The sequence below is a fragment of the Paramisgurnus dabryanus genome, chromosome 9, assembly GCF_030506205.2.
Source record: "Paramisgurnus dabryanus chromosome 9, PD_genome_1.1, whole genome shotgun sequence".
In the NCBI taxonomy this organism is placed as follows: Eukaryota; Metazoa; Chordata; class Actinopteri; order Cypriniformes; family Cobitidae; genus Paramisgurnus; species Paramisgurnus dabryanus.
This window is the reverse complement of record NC_133345.1, coordinates 42,086,325-42,108,436: the sequence shown is the minus strand read 5'-3', so window position 1 is coordinate 42,108,436 and position 22,112 is coordinate 42,086,325. Positions and strand designations below refer to the sequence as shown.

The following is a 22,112-nucleotide window of genomic DNA, read 5'->3' as shown; positions in this document are numbered from 1 at the left end:
GGAATACTTACACATTTTACTTCTTATTTCTTTGAAATTAATTATGCATACACTATGGATTAAAAATGTCCCGACTGCGAACCTGATAAAACCCAGGTAAAAAGCAAATACAAATAAACCATTTTGATTTAGCAAAAGTTTACAAATAAATGCACTCCTTGCACACAACAAGCACGTCTAGTTACCATTCATATTTTGCGTGATTTAAGTTTCGTCGCATACATTTTGGAAGGCACACGATAAAAACAAAATAAGGCTTTTAATGTATGCCGACCTCATTCTCCGTTGAGGGCTTATCAATCATAATAAACGCTGTTAACTCTTCTCATTGAATGGTTGCAGGCAAACAAACGAGGAATAGCACATACAACACCACGATTAGATCATCGGGTCGCATACTTTGGAATTAATAAGAAATAATTATTCAGTCTAAAGAAATAAGAAGTAAAATGTCTAAGTATTTCTCCAAATGTGCACACTCATTACAATAAACGGGAGCAGACACGAATAGTTATGTATGTCTCGTTATTTTATTTAAAATTGATAAGCTGTCTAACATATGATATATTTTGATAATACGAAATGCTAAAAAAATAATATAACACCAATCGACAATATCTGTTATTGTTATTTTTACAAGTAAATTCATGTGTAGGAGAAAACAAAGCAGCTGTCAGTCCATACTATATTGAGTGGCCATCGTAGTGGTGCAACCTGAACGATGTTTTCCCTACTTCCGGTCAAAGCCGCCATTTTGTGAAATAGGCATATAGGTGACGCTGGAGCACGCGGCCATTGTCTCTGTTCAACAAAACAAGTATATATATACACATACGCATATTTTTCCTCAATCAATCACCGAATACAAGGTGCAATTCGATGCCAACTGACCCTTCTCTCTGGTTTCATGTTTGTAAGGAAAATTAAGGGGGAAATTACGATAGCATTTCAGCCAAACATTCATTCGTGCCACGCTGCTTTTCTTTGAACGAAAAAAAACCCTCTGCTCCCCCTACACAATTTCTTCTCCTGTTATTTTATGCTTAAAACAAGCAAATAAATCTGACTACAGGGTAAGAAAAAATTCGTGAACTTTTCCCATAAACACTTAATTCAAGAAAAATTGTCCCACCCCACTGGCCATTTTTTATCCACAATACACATTCGATGTCTGCAGGCACCATTGTCTTTGTTCAACGCAAACAATTCTGTTGCGTTTTTCTTTGAACGAAGTGCTCCGCCTAGATAATTTGACCCATATTCACATGGGTTTGTTTCTCGTTTTTTTTCTTTGAGAACAATCTATATAGCGCCTTCCACAATCGTTTTGGTGTTAGCTTTACGTAAAATAGAAACACAGAAAAGTACTGAGCGATGGAGAGACCACGAACGCGGAACGTATTATGGACCACGGACTGGCAAACAAACTGGCAACCACGCACTAAAGAAGCAAACTCTGATTTTAAACTCACCTTATTTGTCCCCGGAAAGCGCCAGAGTCGATGCACGGAGTGGACGGAACAAGCCTCGCTTCCATAGCCGAAGGTCAAAAATCCATTTAAACGTGTAGTCCCCGGTGTCCAATCGATCTTACCCAAAAAGCCGAGAAGCGATACCGCAATGGCATCCGGAGAAGGCGCTGGCTGTCGGGATGGAGGTTAGCGGGTCAGAGGTCCGGCACTGAAGGTCTGCGTTCATTATTCACCGTGTGCATTTCACTCTATATCCACTTTCTAATGTATAGCACTTTATAAGGATTAACAGTTTAAAAACAGAAATGCAAGACATCAGAAAATACATTTATTTTTTACTTTCATAACATGAGAGGTGTCATACAATAACAAATATGAGCTTTAAAATCACATTCCTAAGTTAAAAATATACATAAAAATAGATATATGGATCATTACACAAATCACTACTCAAAGGACCTATGTTAAATAACTGCTTCAATATTAATTAACAATAACATTTGGCCAAGGCAGTCCTTGTAAATAGACATATAAATAGACAAATAAAATCATGACATATATGCCGTAGAGCCTGAGATAGAGAAAAATAATAAGGAATTCTGCTTTTACTACCATCTCAGAAATATTGCCAGAATTAGAGGTTTTGTCTCAAGACAGGACTTAGAGAAACTTGTTCATGCTTTCATCACCAGCAGGGCCGATTATTGCAATGGTCAATGGATTTAAAAAGTACTGTTTCTTGTTTAAAAACCACTTCATGGCTACAATACATGACAGATATGCTAATCGAATATGAAACCGATTACTCGGATCAATAGGATCAGGTCATTTAGAAAAAACAAGGGTTCACTCAAAACAAGGTGCCTCAGCATTCAGTTATTATCAGCTTTCAGAAGAGATCAGATGTGCTTCAACAGTAGACACTTTTAAATCTAGATTAAAAACACATCAGTTTAACTTTGCATTTACTGAATGATTTAAAACAGTACGAATAAAACAGTACAAAAGAATAAAACAGTATGAACCTTACCTGTTATAAAGGGAATGAAGCTTACGGTATGGTGCTTACCTGCAGAAATAAATAAAGTACAATAAGAACACACAGAACTTCAATTTTCAAAATTATTTTAACATTAAATGATGATTATTTTACTGGTTTACCTGTTTGTGATTACCACAGGATCCCGTCACCTGGCTGCGGTCTTCATTTGGTGAACGGTTCTTCACTCATAATTGACCTATACAAGAAATAGAGAAGAATAATAAGCAATTCTGCTTTTACATGTAGATGTGTGCCCCAAGAACACAGACACACCGGCTCCAAAAAGTTTAAACAGTACACATTTCTGTTATTTTAATGTGGCAAATGTGTCAGCTTTAAAAGAAGCATACATTACCTTTTAAAGAGAAAATACCTTTTGCATGAAATACCTTTACTCCCAGCATAAGCAAGCAATTTTCAAAATGCTTTTAAAAGTAAATAGTGATTATTTTACTTGTTTACCTGTTTGTGATTACCATGGAATCCTGTCACCATCATTTTTAAGCTTGTAAAGCAAATAATGAAATATTGACTTAGTAGGAAAAAATATTTTGGAAGTATCGTGATAAATGATGAAGAAAATATTTTGCAAAGTGATGGTTAGCACACGGTTGATGGTACCTATTAAATTCCATCATATTTTTTTATTCCTACTATGGAAGTCAATGGTGACTATCTGCTGTGGGTTTACCATCATTCCTCAAAATACCTTCTTTTGTGTTACTCAGAAAAAAACTAATCCTTGTGTTGTTGTAAGCCTGTATGCATGAGTAAATGATGACAGAATTATCATCATAAATTGAAATATCCCTTTAAACTGTATTTCCCCCCCTTAAACCTAAACTTATTTTCTTACAGCAAGTCATTTAGGTAATCAAGAAAATACTTTACCCGTTGTCTTTGTGAGTTAAACAAATACAGCTACGCTTCCAGGTCTGTCGACGTTGCTGTGGTTTTTCGACAGCTGTAGTATGAAGGGTAGCGAATGAATGAATACATTGCAAAAAATCATTTCTTACTTGTTATTTCGAACTGTTTTAACTATACAAATATCTAGAAAGTCTTAAAATAAGATGCATTTTTTGATGAGCAAAATGCCCTAAGAAAATAAACCTAGCCTTTAGGGAGAAAAAACTCAGAATTTGGGCTTAAAACAAGCAAATAAATCTGCCAAAGGGGTAAGAAACAAATCTAGATATAAACACTTAATTCAAGAAAAATTGTCGTAGCCCATTGGCAGATTTGTTGGCTTGTTTAATGTACATGCATGTACAATATTTCAATTTGTCTTGTATTTATTAGCATTTTGTATTGCCCAACGCTGTCTAGGTTGTTTAACTGTTGTCATTTTCTTATAAAAGCCTTTATAATTTATTAGTTTGGATGATTGCCATTCCCGAGAACCTCTTATATTGGAAGTAAAAGAATCATCTAAGCATTATTTTGTGCTCTTAGACATGTAGCCGTTTGATTGTGGTTCTATTTAATGGCTAGTCTATTCGTTTGGAATGGTCAAACGGCTATTAGATTTTCACTGACAGCCCAAATTAAGCCTTGTTTTAGCCTAGACACATATTCGCTGTCTATTAAAAGTTATGTAGTCGTTGAATAGCCGCTTTTTTGATGACTAATGTATTCTTGGGCCGTGGTTAGACGTCTCTTGGATTTTACGTAAAACGACAAGCGAATCTATTTTTAACACAAAGGTCAGGGGAGAGCGCGAACGCAGTCCCCCACTATCAGAAATTTTGCAGTCGAGATTCCCACATTTGGGGAATTCGCAAAGGGTCAGCCCAACCGGAGTGCAATGGCTGAGCCTCGCCCTGGGTGAACCACCTTCATGATCATGTTGTCTCCCCTGCCAGGTAAGTATGAGCGACACCCTTTGAGGCCAGACGGCCGCATCTTCCTGTGACCGATCACATCGACGGCGCCCCCGGAGGCCGTCCGACTAACATTTCATTTACTGTGTGTGACCAGGTGGAAAGCGCACGAAGCCACGTCTGAGACCAAACATTCTTCGAGATCTACCCTGTTTTTATTCCGTTTCCAGCCCGGTTGAACCGTGTAGAGTGAAATATGTGAAACAATTTAAATCAAATGGATTTAAATTGCGCATTCAAATATATGGTTTCGTTATTACAAAGTAACTTTACGTGGAATAGAAACAAAGAAATGTACAGAGCAATCAAGAAACAACGAAAGCATAGCAATTTTAGAAATATTAGAATTTTAGAATTTTAGTTTTATAAATAAAAACACAGGGCTCAATGACTTACCCGTTGTCGTTGTGAGTTAAACAAGTACAGCTATGCTTCCAGGTCTGTCGACGTTGCTGTGGTGTTTCGACAGCTGTAGTATGAAGGGTAGTGAAAAAAGTTTTCAGGTGTTTTTAACATTCCAATCGGTCTCGTTCGCTTTTGTTGCGCCTTCAGCTGTGTCGAGGATGTTTAATTCGTCCTCGTATCACCTCCGCAAACTTGTAAAGAAAATAATTAAATACATTACAAAAACATTTCTTTATCAGCGTGTTCATTTCCACGCAAGCTTTTCGTTAAACCAATAAAGCCAACGAAACCACAGCAATTTTAAAACACACGGATTAGAAAAAACACCGTCACTCACGCACAAAAGAAGCAAATTCTTTTTTTATACTTGACTTATTTATCCCCGAGATGGGGAGCGCACCATTCATGGAAACACTGCAATACCATGTTGATGCATGGAGTGGAAGGAGCAAGCTCCGCTTCCATTTCCGAAGGTCAAAAATCCATTTAACATATAGTCCCCGGACTACACTTGATCTTAGCCAAAAGGCCGAGAAGCGATACCGGAATAGACGCAGCCAAAGGGGGAGCCGGCGAAGGCGCTGGCTTTTGGGGTGGAGGCTAGCGGGCATTTAACTCTATACGTTCTCATTGTATAACCCAGAGGTAGAACGTTGAGCTAGCAAATCAGAAGTTCATGTTTTAATGCAGGATATGATCCACGCTCATGAGAGAGAGAGAGAGAGAGAGAGAGAGAGATAGAGAGAATTTAGAATTTTCAAAAAACCTTTATTACAAATTAAAACATTTTCATAACCTCAAATCAGAAAAAACAAAGAAAAAAATATATATAGTAACGGAAATAACAAAAAAATAAGCCAACATAGGAGCAAAGAACAAATCATCTTCAATAACCAGACACAGAGCTCCTCCATAATACCAAATCAATTCAAAAGAAAGAAGATCATTCATTGCTTTAAAGTATCTAAAACCAATAAGGATTCTAGATTTAACTTATTTTAAAAACTGCTAATGTATCATGGCTTCCGGGTCTGTCAACGTTGCTGTGTTTTTTCGACAGCTGTAATATGAAGGGTAGAGTGAAAAAAAATATTTAAGTGTTTTGAACATCCCAATTTGTTCGTTTACTTAGTATTTTCTTAATGTTTTCGAGTTAAAAAATAATTCTTAAATCGAGATACATTTACTTAATAAGCAAAGTGGCTTAGAATTTAAGTCTTGTTTACTGAAATAAATTCTAAAATGTAATAGGTTAAGGCTTAAAACAAGTAAAAATATCTGCCAGTGGGGTAAGAAAAATAAACCTAAATTGAGTTTATTATTGAATTAAGTTGAAACTAGAATTAAGTTTATTTTTCTTACCCCGCTGGCAGATATTTTTTATTTGTTTTAAATATAAACCTGTTGATTTTTATAATTTATTTCAATTATTACAAAGTATGCGATCTGATTTTTTTAATCGCGGTGTTTCTTTTATTCCTCGTTTCTTTTCCGTGCATTTGCTTTATTTATTTATTTTTGCTTGTTGCATTTAAATGCACATTTGATTTGTTGCCACATTATTATGTGTTAATGTATTTTTTAACATGTTTATCAACAAAAAGTGCGTTATTATAATTAATTATATAGCTGTGAAATATATACAAGAATTCCCAGCAAAAACAAAACGTTTTTATAACAATTTTCTATTACAATACATAATATCTTAAGCCACTTTGCTTACCAAGTAAATGTATCTCTATTTAAGCATTGTCAGATATTCACTAGAAAACAAGACAAAAACAGTAAGTAAGATATTAATTTACTTTTTTCTTTCAAACATAAATTTACAGACGGCTGGAAATTTTTAATAAAATAACTAGCCATACCTATTCGGGTCTGCTCCCGTTTGCTGTGATGACGGGGGACTTAGTCCAAAGCACATTTTGAGGAATACTTACACATTTTACTTCTTATTTCTTTGAAATTAATTATGCATACACTATGGATTAAAAATGTCCCGACTGCGAACCTGATAAAACCCAGGTAAAAAGCAAATACAAATAAACCATTTTGATTTAGCAAAAGTTTACAAATAAATGCACTCCTTGCACACAACAAGCACGTCTAGTTACCATTCATATTTTGCGTGATTTAAGTTTCGTCGCATACATTTTGGAAGGCACACGATAAAAACAAAATAAGGCTTTTAATGTATGCCGACCTCATTCTCCGTTGAGGGCTTATCAATCATAATAAACGCTGTTAACTCTTCTCATTGAATGGTCTAAATCCAATGCTGGTAAAGAAATCAAATGTGCATTTAAACGCAACAAGCAAGCCGTAAAGCAATGGATGCAGGCAAACAAACGAGGAATAGCACATACAACACCACGATTAGATCATCGGGTCGCATACTTTGGAATTAATAAGAAATAATTATTCAGTCTAAAGAAATAAGAAGTAAAATGTCTAAGTATTTCTCCAAATGTGCACACTCATTACAATAAACGGGAGCAGACACGAATAGTTATGTATGTCTCGTTATTTTATTTAAAATTGATAAGCTGTCTAACATATGATATATTTTGATAATACGAAATGCTAAAAAAATAATATAACACCAATCGACAATATCTGTTATTGTTATTTTTACAAGTAAATTCATGTGTAGGAGAAAACAAAGCAGCTGTCAGTCCATACTATATTGAGTGGCCATCGTAGTGGTGCAACCTGAACGATGTTTTCCCTACTTCCGGTCAAAGCCGCCATTTTGTGAAATAGGCATATAGGTGACGCTGGAGCACGCGGCCATTGTCTCTGTTCAACAAAACAAGTGTATATATACACATACGCATATTTTTCCTCAATCAATCACCGAATACAAGGTGCAATTCGATGCCAACTGACCCTTCTCTCTGGTTTCATGTTTGTAAGGAAAATTAAGGGGGAAATTACGATAGCATTTCAGCCAAACATTCATTCGTGCCACGCTGCTTTTCTTTGAACGAAAAAAAACCCTCTGCTCCCCCTACACAATTTCTTCTCCTGTTATTTTATGCTTAAAACAAGCAAATAAATCTGACTACAGGGTAAGAAAAAATTTGTGAACTTTTCCCATAAACACTTAATTCAAGAAAAATTGTCCCACCCCACTGGCCATTTTTTATCCACAATACACATTCGATGGCTGCAGGCACCATTGTCTTTGTTCAACGCAAACAATTCTGTTGCGTTTTTCTTTGAACGAAGTGCTCCGCCTAGATAATTTGACCCATATTCACATGGGTTTGTTTCTCGTTTTTTTTCTTTGAGAACAATCTATATAGCGCCTTCCACAATCGTTTTGGTGTTAGCTTTACGTAAAATAGAAACACAGAAAAGTACTGAGCGATGGAGAGACCACGAACGCGGAACGTATTATGGACCACGGACTGGCAAACAAACTGGCAACCACGCACTAAAGAAGCAAACTCTGATTTTAAACTCACCTTATTTGTCCCCGGAAAGCGCCAGAGTCGATGCACGGAGTGGACGGAACAAGCCTCGCTTCCATAGCCGAAGGTCAAAAATCCATTTAAACGTGTAGTCCCCGGTGTCCACTCGATCTTACCCAAAAAGCCGAGAAGCGATACCGCAATGGCATCCGGAGAAGGCGCTGGCTGTCGGGATGGAGGTTAGCGGGTCAGAGGTCCGGCACTGAAGGTCTGCGTTCATTATTCACCGTGTGCATTTCACTCTATATCCACTTTCTAATGTATAGCACTTGATAAGGATTAACAGTTTAAAAACAGAAATGCAAGACATCAGAAAATACATTTATTTTTTACTTTCATAACATGAGAGGTGTCATACAATAACAAATATGAGCTTTAAAATCACATTCCTAAGTTAAAAATATACATAAAAATAGATATATGGATCATTACACAAATCACTACTCAAAGGACCTATGTTAAATAACTGCTTCAATATTAATTAACAATAACATTTGGCCAAGGCAGTCCTTGTAAATAGACATATAAATAGACAAATAAAATCATGACATATATGCCGTAGAGCCTGAGATAGAGAAAAATAATAAGGAATTCTGCTTTTACTACCATCTCAGAAATATTGCCAGAATTAGAGGTTTTGTCTCAAGACAGGACTTAGAGAAACTTGTTCATGCTTTCATCACCAGCAGGGCCGATTATTGCAATGGTCAATGGATTTAAAAAGTACTGTTTCTTGTTTAAAAACCACTTCATGGCTACAATACATGACAGATATGCTAATCGAATATGAAACCGATTACTCGGATCAATAGGATCAGGTCATTTAGAAAAAACAAGGGTTCACTCAAAACAAGGTGCCTCAGCATTCAGTTATTATCAGCTTTCAGAAGAGATCAGATGTGCTTCAACAGTAGACACTTTTAAATCTAGATTAAAAACACATCAGTTTAACTTTGCATTTACTGAATGATTTAAAACAGTACGAATAAAACAGTACAAAAGAATAAAACAGTATGAACCTTACCTGTTATAAAGGGAATGAAGCTTACGGTATGGTGCTTACCTGCAGAAATAAATAAAGTACAATAAGAACACACAGAACTTCAATTTTCAAAATTATTTTAACATTAAATGATGATTATTTTACTGGTTTACCTGTTTGTGATTACCACAGGATCCCGTCACCTGGCTGCGGTCTTCATTTGGTGAACGGTTCTTCACTCATAATTGACCTATACAAGAAATAGAGAAGAATAATAAGCAATTCTGCTTTTACATGTAGATGTGTGCCCCAAGAACACAGACACACCGGCTCCAAAAAGTTTAAACAGTACACATTTCTGTTATTTTAATGTGGCAAATGTGTCAGCTTTAAAAGAAGCATACATTACCTTTTAAAGAGGAAATACCTTTTGCATGAAATACCTTTACTCCCAGCATAAGCAAGCAATTTTCAAAATGCTTTTAAAAGTAAATAGTGATTATTTTACTTGTTTACCTGTTTGTGATTACCATGGAATCCTGTCACCATCATTTTTAAGCTTGTAAAGCAAATAATGAAATATTGACTTAGTAGGAAAAAATATTTTGGAAGTATCGTGATAAATGATGAAGAAAATATTTTGCAAAGTGATGGTTAGCACACGGTTGATGGTACCTATTAAATTCCATCATATTTTTTTATTCCTACTATGGAAGTCAATGGTGACTATCTGCTGTGGGTTTACCATCATTCCTCAAAATACCTTCTTTTGTGTTACTCAGAAAAAAACGAATCCTCGTGTTGTTGTAAGCCTGTATGCATGAGTAAATGATGACAGAATTATCATCATAAATTGAAATATCCCTTTAAACTGTATTTCCCCCCCTTAAACCTAAACTTATTTTCTTACAGCAAGTCATTTAGGTAATCAAGAAAATACTTTACCCGTTGTCTTTGTGAGTTAAACAAATACAGCTACGCTTCCAGGTCTGTCGACGTTGCTGTGGTTTTTCGACAGCTGTAGTATGAAGGGTAGCGAATGAATGAATACATTGCAAAAAATCATTTCTTACTTGTTATTTCGAACTGTTTTAACTATACAAATATCTAGAAAGTCTTAAAATAAGATGCATTTTTTGATGAGCAAAATGCCCTAAGAAAATAAACCTAGCCTTTAGGGAGAAAAAACTCAAAATTTAAGCGAATTTGGGCTTAAAACAAGCAAATAAATCTGCCAAAGGGGTAAGAAACAAATCTAGATATAAACACTTAATTCAAGAAAAATTGTCGTAGCCCATTGGCAGATTTGTTGGCTTGTTTAATGTACATGCATGTACAATATTTCAATTTGTCTTGTATTTATTAGCATTTTGTATTGCCCAACGCTGTCTAGGTTGTTTAACTGTTGTCATTTTCTTATAAAAGCCTTTATAATTTATTAGTTTGGATGATTGCCATTCCCGAGAACCTCTTATATTGGAAGTAAAAGAATCATCTAAGCATTATTTTGTGCTCTTAGACATGTAGCCGTTTGATTGCAAGTAGAGGTAGCTGCAGGCTGGAGCAATGGGCGTGGCAAGAGGTCGGAAAGAAATGGGGCGTGCCACGAGGAATGGGGCGTGCCGTAAGGTCTTTTCAATTGGACGCGAAAAGCTTCCTGATCCGCATAAAAGCGAGCCATAAACTTAATCACTATATATTATGTTGCTTGTTGATGTATTAATATAAACAATTTTATCGTAACACATAGAGCAACACTCACACGCTGTTTGCTGATTCACTCACTTCTTTTACTGCTTTATTCAGTACAGAACTCACTCTAATATAGAACACTGTTGCCCCCTAATGGCAACTCTTCATATAGCACAACATTTAGCTGCATATATAACACTATACAAAATACATTTCTTTCACTGTTAAAATAACAATAATGATATTGAGAATTCATTCAAAAGTACGTTACCTTCGACACCTTCTGTATGGCGCGGGTTACATGACGTCATCACCACCGCAACATTTTCAGGATCAATCATTAAAAACATTCGTAATGTTTGTGATAAATGCACTTTTTGTAAAACATCACTTAAAGATATTAAACATTTATTTTTGTATTGCCCTTTTTCTATTTCACTTTGGACTTACTTCAAAATAGATATTCCCTTAAATAGAAATTCCCAGTATTAGAATTTAGAACCTCGTGACATTTTACTTTGTTTCCAAAGCCCATATTTTTCTGGAAAAAAATTATATAATTAAATTATTTTGTCGACTTTTTATATGCATAATACACAAATAAAAGAAACCCTCCTATATTACCTTTTATAAGACCTCGCAGTATACTTTGAAACCCGTTCAACCATGAGATCACAAAACAAAAAGTTTTTGAAAATATCTATAACTACTTTGATGCATAAACTTTTATTTTTGTATTCATTTGTATTTTTCATTTTATACTTGTTATTCTCCGATTTACACATTTAGAGCTGTATTTACAATGCTTTATTCATCGTTTTTATTGCACTATACTTGAAATGTCTGTATTTGAACTAAATAATAAAATAAAAAATCATTAAAAAACAAATTATTATTTTAAAGATAAAAATTTCTCTAAAAGTAATGTTATTTTTATAAAAATGGTACAGCAAATGTTTTGGCTGTATAAAGGCATATAATATATATATCACCATATAATTATTAAATGAAGTAAAAGTAAAAACGGTTTAATAAACTTCTTTTTAGTGACATTAATCAATTAAGCAAAACAAACACCATTTTATCCAAAAAACATTTATTCAGTCATTTTTACAATAATTTTTTTGAAACGTCAATTGAAGTTGTCATCAAAAGCTTGTGTTCTTGTATTCAAAACTCATTCCTTCGAACAGAAGACATCAAACTCTCTATCTAAATAGAACGCACAATGACCCCCTTCATGGAGAACCGCGCGAAGTCTGTGGCTTTGCAAATGGCTTTGTATCTTGCGATATTCACGATAGGTCTAACAACATTGAGAGCACAGAACGGACATCGACATAAATCGCCGACTCGGATGTCTTCGATGCAAATGCTGTCATTAATTTTTCTCACTGTAACATGTATCTGTCAACAACAATTAAATAATTCCCGAAGCTGAAAAGACGTCAAGCAAAGAGACCATCAAATTATATCGCAGATGTATTATATCCATCTTCTTCTTTCCATCAAAAGAAAATTACGATTTCTTTTTTGCTAAAGGAAATGACGTATAACTATGGTTACGGCTGATTGGCCAACGCAGTTGCCAGGAGGAAGCTCATTTGACCAATGAGAAACCTCTTGCCACGCCCCATACCTCCTGCCACGCCCCTACCTCTTGCCACGCCCATTGCTCCAGGCTGCAGCTACCCCTGTCTCTTTGATTGTGGTTCTATTTAATGGCTAGTCTATTCGTTTGGAATGGTCAAACGGCTATTAGATTTTCACTGACAGCCCAAATTAAGCCTTGTTTTAGCCTAGACACATATTCGCTGTCTATTAAAAGTTATGTAGTCGTTGAATAGCCGCTTTTTTGATGACTAATGTATTCTTGGGCCGTGGTTAGACGTCTCTTGGATTTTACGTAAAACGACAAGCGAATCTATTTTTAACACAAAGGTCAGGGGAGAGCGCGAACGCAGTCCCCACTATCAGAAATTTTGCAGTCGAGATTCCCACATTTGGGGAATTCGCAAAGGGTCAGCCCAACCGGAGTGCAATGGCTGAGCCTCGCCCTGGGTGAACCACCTTCATGATCATGGTGTCTCCCCTGCCAGGTAAGTATGAGCGACACCCTTTGAGGCCAGACGGCCGCATCTTCCTGTGACCGATCACATCGACGGCGCCCCCGGAGGCCGTCCGACTAACATTTCATTTACTGTGTGTGACCAGGTGGAAAGCGCACGAAGCCACGTCTGAGACCAAACATTCTTCGAGATCTACCCTGTTTTTATTCCGTTTCCAGCCCGGTTGAACCGTGTAGAGTGAAATATGTGAAACAATTTAAATCAAATGGATTTAAATTGCGCATTCAAATATATGGTTTCGTTATTACAAAGTAACTTTACGTGGAATAGAAACAAAGAAATGTACAGAGCAATCAAGAAACAACGAAAGCATAGCAATTTTAGAACGTGGATAAATAAAAACACAGGGCTCAATGACTTACCCGTTGTCGTTGTGAGTTAAACAAGTACAGCTATGCTTCCAGGTCTGTCGACGTTGCTGTGGTGTTTCGACAGCTGTAGTATGAAGGGTAGTGAAAAAAGTTTTCAGGTGTTTTTAACATTCCAATCGGTCTCGTTCGCTTTTGTTGCGCCTTCAGCTGTGTCGAGGATGTTTAATTCGTCCTCGTATCACCTCCGCAAACTTGTAAAGAAAATAATTAAATACATTACAAAAACATTTCTTTATCAGCGTGTTCATTTCCACGCAAGCTTTTCGTTAAACCAATAAAGCCAACGAAACCACAGCAATTTTAAAACACACGGATTAGAAAAAACACCGTCATTCACGCACAAAAGAAGCAAATTCTTTTTTTTATACTTGACTTATTTATCCCCGAGATGGGGAGCGCACCATTCATGGAAACACTGCAATACCATGTTGATGCATGGAGTGGAAGGAGCAAGCTCCGCTTCCATTTCCGAAGGTCAAAAATCCATTTAACATATAGTCCCCGGATAGGAGACGTATCAGACATTAAACTGATAAGAACAGATACTACACTTGATCTTAGCCAAAAGGCCGAGAAGCGATACCGGAATAGACGCAGCCAAAGGGGGAGCCGGCGAAGGCGCTGGCTTTTGGGGTGGAGGCTAGCGGGCATTTAACTCTATACGTTCTCATTGTATAACCCAGAGGTAGAACGTTGAGCTAGCAAATCAGAAGTTCATGTTTTAATGCAGGATCTGATCCACGCTCATGAGAGAGAGAGAGAGAGAGAGAGAGAGATAGAGAGAATTTAGAATTTTCAAAAAACCTTTATTACAAATTAAAACATTTTCATAACCTCAAATCAGAAAAAACAAAGAAAAAAATATATATAGTAACGGAAATAACAAAAAAATAAGCCAACATAGGAGCAAAGAACAAATCATCTTCAATAACCAGACACAGAGCTCCTCCATAATACCAAATCAATTCAAAAGAAAGAAGATCATTCATTGCTTTAAAGTATCTAAAACCAATAAGGATTCTAGATTTAACTTATTTTAAAAACTGCTAATGTATCATGGCTTCCGGGTCTGTCAACGTTGCTGTGGTTTTTCGACAGCTGTAATATGAAGGGTAGAGTGAAAAAAAATATTTAAGTGTTTTGAACATCCCAATTTGTTCGTTTACTTAGTATTTTCTTAATGTTTTCGAGTTAAAAAATAATTCTTAAATCGAGATACATTTACTTAATAAGCAAAGTGGCTTAGAATTTAAGTCTTGTTTACTGAAATAAATTCTAAAATGTAATAGGTTAAGGCTTAAAACAAGTAAAAATATCTGCCAGTGGGGTAAGAAAAATAAACCTAAATTGAGTTTATTATTGAATTAAGTTGAAACTAGAATTAAGTTTATTTTTCTTACCCCGCTGGCAGATATTTTTTATTTGTTTTAAATATAAACCTGTTGATTTTTATAATTTATTTCAATTATTACAAAGTATGCGATCTGATTTTTTTAATCGCGGTGTTTCTTTTATTCCTCGTTTCTTTTCCGTGCATTTGCTTTATTTATTTATTTTTGCTTGTTGCATTTAAATGCACATTTGATTTGTTGCCACATTATTATGTGTTAATGTATTTTTTAACATGTTTATCAACAAAAAGTGCGTTATTATAATTAATTATATAGCTGTGAAATATATACAAGAATTCCCAGCAAAAACAAAACGTTTTTATAACAATTTTCTATTACAATACATAATATCTTAAGCCACTTTGCTTACCAAGTAAATGTATCTCCATTTAAGAATTGTCAGATATTCACTAGAAAACAAGACAAAAACAGTAAGTAAGATATTAATTTACTTTTTTCTTTCAAACATAAATTTACAGACGGCTGGAAATTTTTAATAAAATAACTAGACATACCTATTCGGGTCTGCTCCCGTTTGCTGTGATGACGGGGGACTTAGTCCAAAGCACATTTTGAGGAATACTTACACATTTTACTTCTTATTTCTTTGAAATTAATTATGCATACACTATGGATTAAAAATGTCCCGACTGCGAACCTGATAAAACCCAGGTAAAAAGCAAATACAAATAAACCATTTTGATTTAGCAAAAGTTTACAAATAAATGCACTCCTTGCACACAACAAGCACGTCTAGTTACCATTCATATTTTGCGTGATTTAAGTTTCGTCGCATACATTTTGGAAGGCACACGATAAAAACAAAATAAGGCTTTTAATGTATGCCGACCTCATTCTCCGTTGAGGGCTTATCAATCATAATAAACGCTGTTAACTCTTCTCATTGAATGGTCTAAATCCAATGCTGGTAAAGAAATCAAATGTGCATTTAAACGCAACAAGCAAGCCGTAAAGCAATGGATGCAGGCAAACAAACGAGGAATAGCACATACAACACCACGATTAGATCATCGGGTCGCATACTTTGGAATTAATAAGAAATAATTATTCAGTCTAAAGAAATAAGAAGTAAAATGTCTAAGTATTTCTCCAAATGTGCACACTCATTACAATAAACGGGAGCAGACACGAATAGTTATGTATGTCTCGTTATTTTATTTAAAATTGATAAGCTGTCTAACATATGATATATTTTGATAATACGAAATGCTAAAAAAATAATATAACACCAATCGACAATATCTGTTATTGTTATTTTTACAAGTAAATTCATGTGTAGGAGAAAACAAAGCAGCTGTCAGTCCATACTATATTGAGTGGCCATCGTAGTGGTGCAACCTGAACGATGTTTTCCCTACTTCCGGTCAAAGCCGCCATTTTGTGAAATAGGCATATAGGTGACGCTGGAGCACGCGGCCATTGTCTCTGTTCAACAAAACAAGTGTATATATACACATACGCATATTTTTCCTCAATCAATCACCGAATACAAGGTGCAATTCGATGCCAACTGACCCTTCTCTCTGGTTTCATGTTTGTAAGGAAAATTAAGGGGGAAATTACGATAGCATTTCAGCCAAACATTCATTCGTGCCACGCTGCTTTTCTTTGAACGAAAAAAAACCCTCTGCTCCCCCTACACAATTTCTTCTCCTGTTATTTTATGCTTAAAACAAGCAAATAAATCTGACTACAGGGTAAGAAAAAATTTGTGAACTTTTCCCATAAACACTTAATTCAAGAAAAATTGTCCCACCCCACTGGCCATTTTTTATCCACAATACACATTCGATGGCTGCAGGCACCATTGTCTTTGTTCAACGCAAACAATTCTGTTGCGTTTTTCTTTGAACGAAGTGCTCCGCCTAGATAATTTGACCCATATTCACATGGGTTTGTTTCTCGTTTTTTTTCTTTGAGAACAATCTATATAGCGCCTTCCACAATCGTTTTGGTGTTAGCTTTACGTAAAATAGAAACACAGAAAAGTACTGAGCGATGGAGAGACCACGAACGCGGAACGTATTATGGACCACGGACTGGCAAACAAACTGGCAACCACGCACTAAAGAAGCAAACTCTGATTTTAAACTCACCTTATTTGTCCCCGGAAAGCGCCAGAGTCGATGCACGGAGTGGACGGAACAAGCCTCGCTTCCATAGCCGAAGGTCAAAAATCCATTTAAACGTGTAGTCCCCGGTGTCCACTCGATCTTACCCAAAAAGCCGAGAAGCGATACCGCAATGGCATCCGGAGAAGGCGCTGGCTGTCGGGATGGAGGTTAGCGGGTCAGAGGTCCGGCACTGAAGGTCTGCGTTCATTATTCACCGTGTGCATTTCACTCTATATCCACTTTCTAATGTATAGCACTTGATAAGGATTAACAGTTTAAAAACAGAAATGCAAGACATCAGAAAATACATTTATTTTTTACTTTCATAACATGAGAGGTGTCATACAATAACAAATATGAGCTTTAAAATCACATTCCTAAGTTAAAAATATACATAAAAATAGATATATGGATCATTACACAAATCACTACTCAAAGGACCTATGTTAAATAACTGCTTCAATATTAATTAACAATAACATTTGGCCAAGGCAGTCCTTGTAAATAGACATATAAATAGACAAATAAAATCATGACATATATGCCGTAGAGCCTGAGATAGAGAAAAATAATAAGGAATTCTGCTTTTACTACCATCTCAGAAATATTGCCAGAATTAGAGGTTTTGTCTCAAGACAGGACTTAGAGAAACTTGTTCATGCTTTCATCACCAGCAGGGCCGATTATTGCAATGGTCAATGGATTTAAAAAGTACTGTTTCTTGTTTAAAAACCACTTCATGGCTACAATACATGACAGATATGCTAATCGAATATGAAACCGATTACTCGGATCAATAGGATCAGGTCATTTAGAAAAAACAAGGGTTCACTCAAAACAAGGTGCCTCAGCATTCAGTTATTATCAGCTTTCAGAAGAGATCAGATGTGCTTCAACAGTAGACACTTTTAAATCTAGATTAAAAACACATCAGTTTAACTTTGCATTTACTGAATGATTTAAAACAGTACGAATAAAACAGTACAAAAGAATAAAACAGTATGAACCTTACCTGTTATAAAGGGAATGAAGCTTACGGTATGGTGCTTACCTGCAGAAATAAATAAAGTACAATAAGAACACACAGAACTTCAATTTTCAAAATTATTTTAACATTAAATGATGATTATTTTACTGGTTTACCTGTTTGTGATTACCACAGGATCCCGTCACCTGGCTGCGGTCTTCATTTGGTGAACGGTTCTTCACTCATAATTGACCTATACAAGAAATAGAGAAGAATAATAAGCAATTCTGCTTTTACATGTAGATGTGTGCCCCAAGAACACAGACACACCGGCTCCAAAAAGTTTAAACAGTACACATTTCTGTTATTTTAATGTGGCAAATGTGTCAGCTTTAAAAGAAGCATACATTACCTTTTAAAGAGGAAATACCTTTCGCATGAAATACCTTTACTCCCAGCATAAGCAAGCAATTTTCAAAATGCTTTTAAAAGTAAATAGTGATTATTTTACTTGTTTACCTGTTTGTGATTACCATGGAATCCTGTCACCATCATTTTTAAGCTTGTAAAGCAAATAATGAAATATTGACTTAGTAGGAAAAAATATTTTGGAAGTATCCTGATAAATGATGAAGAAAATATTTTGCAAAGTGATGGTTAGCACACGGTTGATGGTACCTATTAAATTCCATCATATTTTTTTATTCCTACTATGGAAGTCAATGGTGACTATCTGCTGTGGGTTTACCATCATTCCTCAAAATACCTTCTTTTGTGTTACTCAGAAAAAAACTAATCCTCGTGTTGTTGTAAGCCTGTATGCATGAGTAAATGATGACAGAATTATCATCATAAATTGAAATATCCCTTTAAACTGTATTTCCCCCCCTTAAACCTAAACTTATTTTCTTACAGCAAGTCATTTAGGTAATCAAGAAAATACTTTACCCGTTGTCTTTGTGAGTTAAACAAATACAGCTACGCTTCCAGGTCTGTCGACGTTGCTGTGGTTTTTCGACAGCTGTAGTATGAAGGGTAGCGAATGAATGAATACATTGCAAAAAATCATTTCTTACTTGTTATTTCGAACTGTTTTAACTATACAAATATCTAGAAAGTCTTAAAATAAGATGCATTTTTTGATGAGCAAAATGCCCTAAGAAAATAAACCTAGCCTTTAGGGAGAAAAAACTCAAAATTTAAGCGAATTTGGGCTTAAAACAAGCAAATAAATCTGCCAAAGGGGTAAGAAACAAATCTAGATATAAACACTTAATTCAAGAAAAATTGTCGTAGCCCATTGGCAGATTTGTTGGCTTGTTTAATGTACATGCATGTACAATATTTCAATTTGTCTTGTATTTATTAGCATTTTGTATTGCCCAACGCTGTCTAGGTTGTTTAACTGTTGTCATTTTCTTATAAAAGCCTTTATAATTTATTAGTTTGGATGATTGCCATTCCCGAGAACCTCTTATATTGGAAGTAAAAGAATCATCTAAGCATTATTTTGTGCTCTTAGACATGTAGCCGTTTGATTGTGGTTCTATTTAATGGCTAGTCTATTCGTTTGGAATGGTCAAACGGCTATTAGATTTTCACTGACAGCCCAAATTAAGCCTTGTTTTAGCCTAGACACTTATTCGCTGTCTATTAAAAGTTATGTAGTCGTTGAATAGCCGCTTTTTTGATGACTAATGTATTCTTGGGCCGTGGTTAGACGTCTCTTGGATTTTACGTAAAACGACAAGCGAATCTATTTTTAACACAAAGGTCAGGGGAGAGCGCGAACGCAGTCCCCCACTATCAGAAATTTTGCAGTCGAGATTCCCACATTTGGGGAATTCGCAAAGGGTCAGCCCAACCGGAGTGCAATGGCTGAGCCTCGCCCTGGGTGAACCACCTTCATGATCATGGTGTCTCCCCTGCCAGGTAAGTATGAGCGACACCCTTTGAGGCCAGACGGCCGCATCTTCCTGTGACCGATCACATCGACGGCGCCCCCGGAGGCCGTCCGACTAACATTTCATTTACTGTGTGTGACCAGGTGGAAAGCGCACGAAGCCACGTCTGAGACCAAACATTCTTCGAGATCTACCCTGTTTTTATTCCGTTTCCAGCCCGGTTGAACCGTGTAGAGTGAAATATGTGAAACAATTTAAATCAAATGGATTTAAATTGCGCATTCAAATATATGGTTTCGTTATTACAAAGTAACTTTACGTGGAATAGAAACAAAGAAATGTACAGAGCAATCAAGAAACAACGAAAGCATAGCAATTTTAGAACGTGGATAAATAAAAACACAGGGCTCAATGACTTACCCGTTGTCGTTGTGAGTTAAACAAGTACAGCTATGCTTCCAGGTCTGTCGACGTTGCTGTGGTGTTTCGACAGCTGTAGTATGAAGGGTAGTGAAAAAAGTTTTCAGGTGTTTTTAACATTCCAATCGGTCTCGTTCGCTTTTGTTGCGCCTTCAGCTGTGTCGAGGATGTTTAATTCGTCCTCGTATCACCTCCGCAAACTTGTAAAGAAAATAATTAAATACATTACAAAAACATTTCTTTATCAGCGTGTTCATTTCCACGCAAGCTTTTCGTTAAACCAATAAAGCCAACGAAACCACAGCAATTTTAAAACACACGGATTAGAAAAAACACCGTCACTCACGCACAAAAGAAGCAAATTCTTTTTTTATACTTGACTTATTTATCCCCGAGATGGGGAGCGCACCATTCATGGAAACACTGCAATACCATGTTGATGCATGGAGTGGAAGGAGCAAGCTCCGCTTCCATTTCCGAAGGTCAAAAATCCATTTAACATATAGTCCCCGGATAGGAGACGTATCAGACATTAAACTGATAAGAACAGATACTACACTTGATCTTAGCCAAAAGGCCGAGAAGCGATACCGGAATAGACGCAGCCAAAGGGGGAGCCGGCGAAGGCGCTGGCTTTTGGGGTGGAGGCTAGCGGGCATTTAACTCTATACGTTCTCATTGTATAACCCAGAGGTAGAACGTTGAGCTAGCAAATCAGAAGTTCATGTTTTAATGCAGGATCTGATCCACGCTCATGAGAGAGAGAGAGAGAGATAGAGAGAGAGATAGAGAGAATTTAGAATTTTCAAAAAACCTTTATTACAAATTAAAACATTTTCATAACCTCAAATCAGAAAAAACAAAGAAAAAAATATATATAGTAACGGAAATAACAAAAAAATAAGCCAACATAGGAGCAAAGAACAAATCATCTTCAATAACCAGACACAGAGCTCCTCCATAATACCAAATCAATTCAAAAGAAAGAAGATCATTCATTGCTTTAAAGTATCTAAAACCAATAAGGATTCTAGATTTAACTTATTTTAAAAACTGCTAATGTATCATGGCTTCCGGGTCTGTCAACGTTGCTGTGGTTTTTCGACAGCTGTAATATGAAGGGTAGAGTGAAAAAAAATATTTAAGTGTTTTGAACATCCCAATTTGTTCGTTTACTTAGTATTTTCTTAATGTTTTCGAGTTAAAAAATAATTCTTAAATCGAGATACATTTACTTAATAAGCAAAGTGGCTTAGAATTTAAGTCTTGTTTACTGAAATAAATTCTAAAATGTAATAGGTTAAGGCTTAAAACAAGTAAAAATATCTGCCAGTGGGGTAAGAAAAATAAACCTAAATTGAGTTTATTATTGAATTAAGTTGAAACTAGAATTAAGTTTATTTTTCTTACCCCGCTGGCAGATATTTTTTATTTGTTTTAAATATAAACCTGTTGATTTTTATAATTTATTTCAATTATTTTACAAAGTATGCGATCTGATTTTTTTAATCGCGGTGTTTCTTTTATTCCTCGTTTCTTTTCCGTGCATTTGCTTTATTTATTTATTTTTGCTTGTTGCATTTAAATGCACATTTGATTTGTTGCCACATTATTATGTGTTAATGTATTTTTTAACATGTTTATCAACAAAAAGTGCGTTATTATAATTAATTATATAGCTGTGAAATATATACAAGAATTCCCAGCAAAAACAAAACGTTTTTATAACAATTTTCTATTACAATACATAATATCTTAAGCCACTTTGCTTACCAAGTAAATGTATCTCCATTTAAGCATTGTCAGATATTCACTAGAAAACAAGACAAAAACAGTAAGTAAG

At 35.7% G+C, this 22,112-nt stretch overlaps 5 non-coding genes and 1 pseudogene across 5 annotated transcripts; all 6 read right to left on the bottom strand.

Moving 5' to 3' along the window:
* Positions 1–4,222: 4,222 nt before the first annotated feature.
* On the bottom strand, positions 4,223–4,387 carry LOC135764387 (U1 spliceosomal RNA). The gene has a single exon (XR_010539936.1). It is a non-coding gene; the product is annotated as a U1 spliceosomal RNA (small nuclear RNA).
* An 804-nt stretch (positions 4,388–5,191) lies between these two features.
* LOC135764537 (U2 spliceosomal RNA) lies at positions 5,192–5,343 on the bottom strand (annotated as a pseudogene).
* Positions 5,344–12,895: 7,552 nt separating this feature from the next.
* On the bottom strand, positions 12,896–13,059 carry LOC135764393 (U1 spliceosomal RNA). The gene has a single exon (XR_010539943.2). It is a non-coding gene; the product is annotated as a U1 spliceosomal RNA (small nuclear RNA).
* Positions 13,060–13,842: 783 nt separating this feature from the next.
* LOC135764515 (U2 spliceosomal RNA) lies at positions 13,843–14,033 on the bottom strand. The gene has a single exon (XR_010540062.1). It is a non-coding gene; the product is annotated as a U2 spliceosomal RNA (small nuclear RNA).
* Positions 14,034–19,720: 5,687 nt separating this feature from the next.
* On the bottom strand, positions 19,721–19,885 carry LOC135764370 (U1 spliceosomal RNA). Its single transcript, XR_010539921.1, has one exon. It is a non-coding gene; the product is annotated as a U1 spliceosomal RNA (small nuclear RNA).
* A 782-nt stretch (positions 19,886–20,667) lies between these two features.
* On the bottom strand, positions 20,668–20,858 carry LOC135764517 (U2 spliceosomal RNA). Its single transcript, XR_010540063.1, has one exon. It is a non-coding gene; the product is annotated as a U2 spliceosomal RNA (small nuclear RNA).
* Between the last annotated feature and the right edge of the window lie 1,254 nt (positions 20,859–22,112).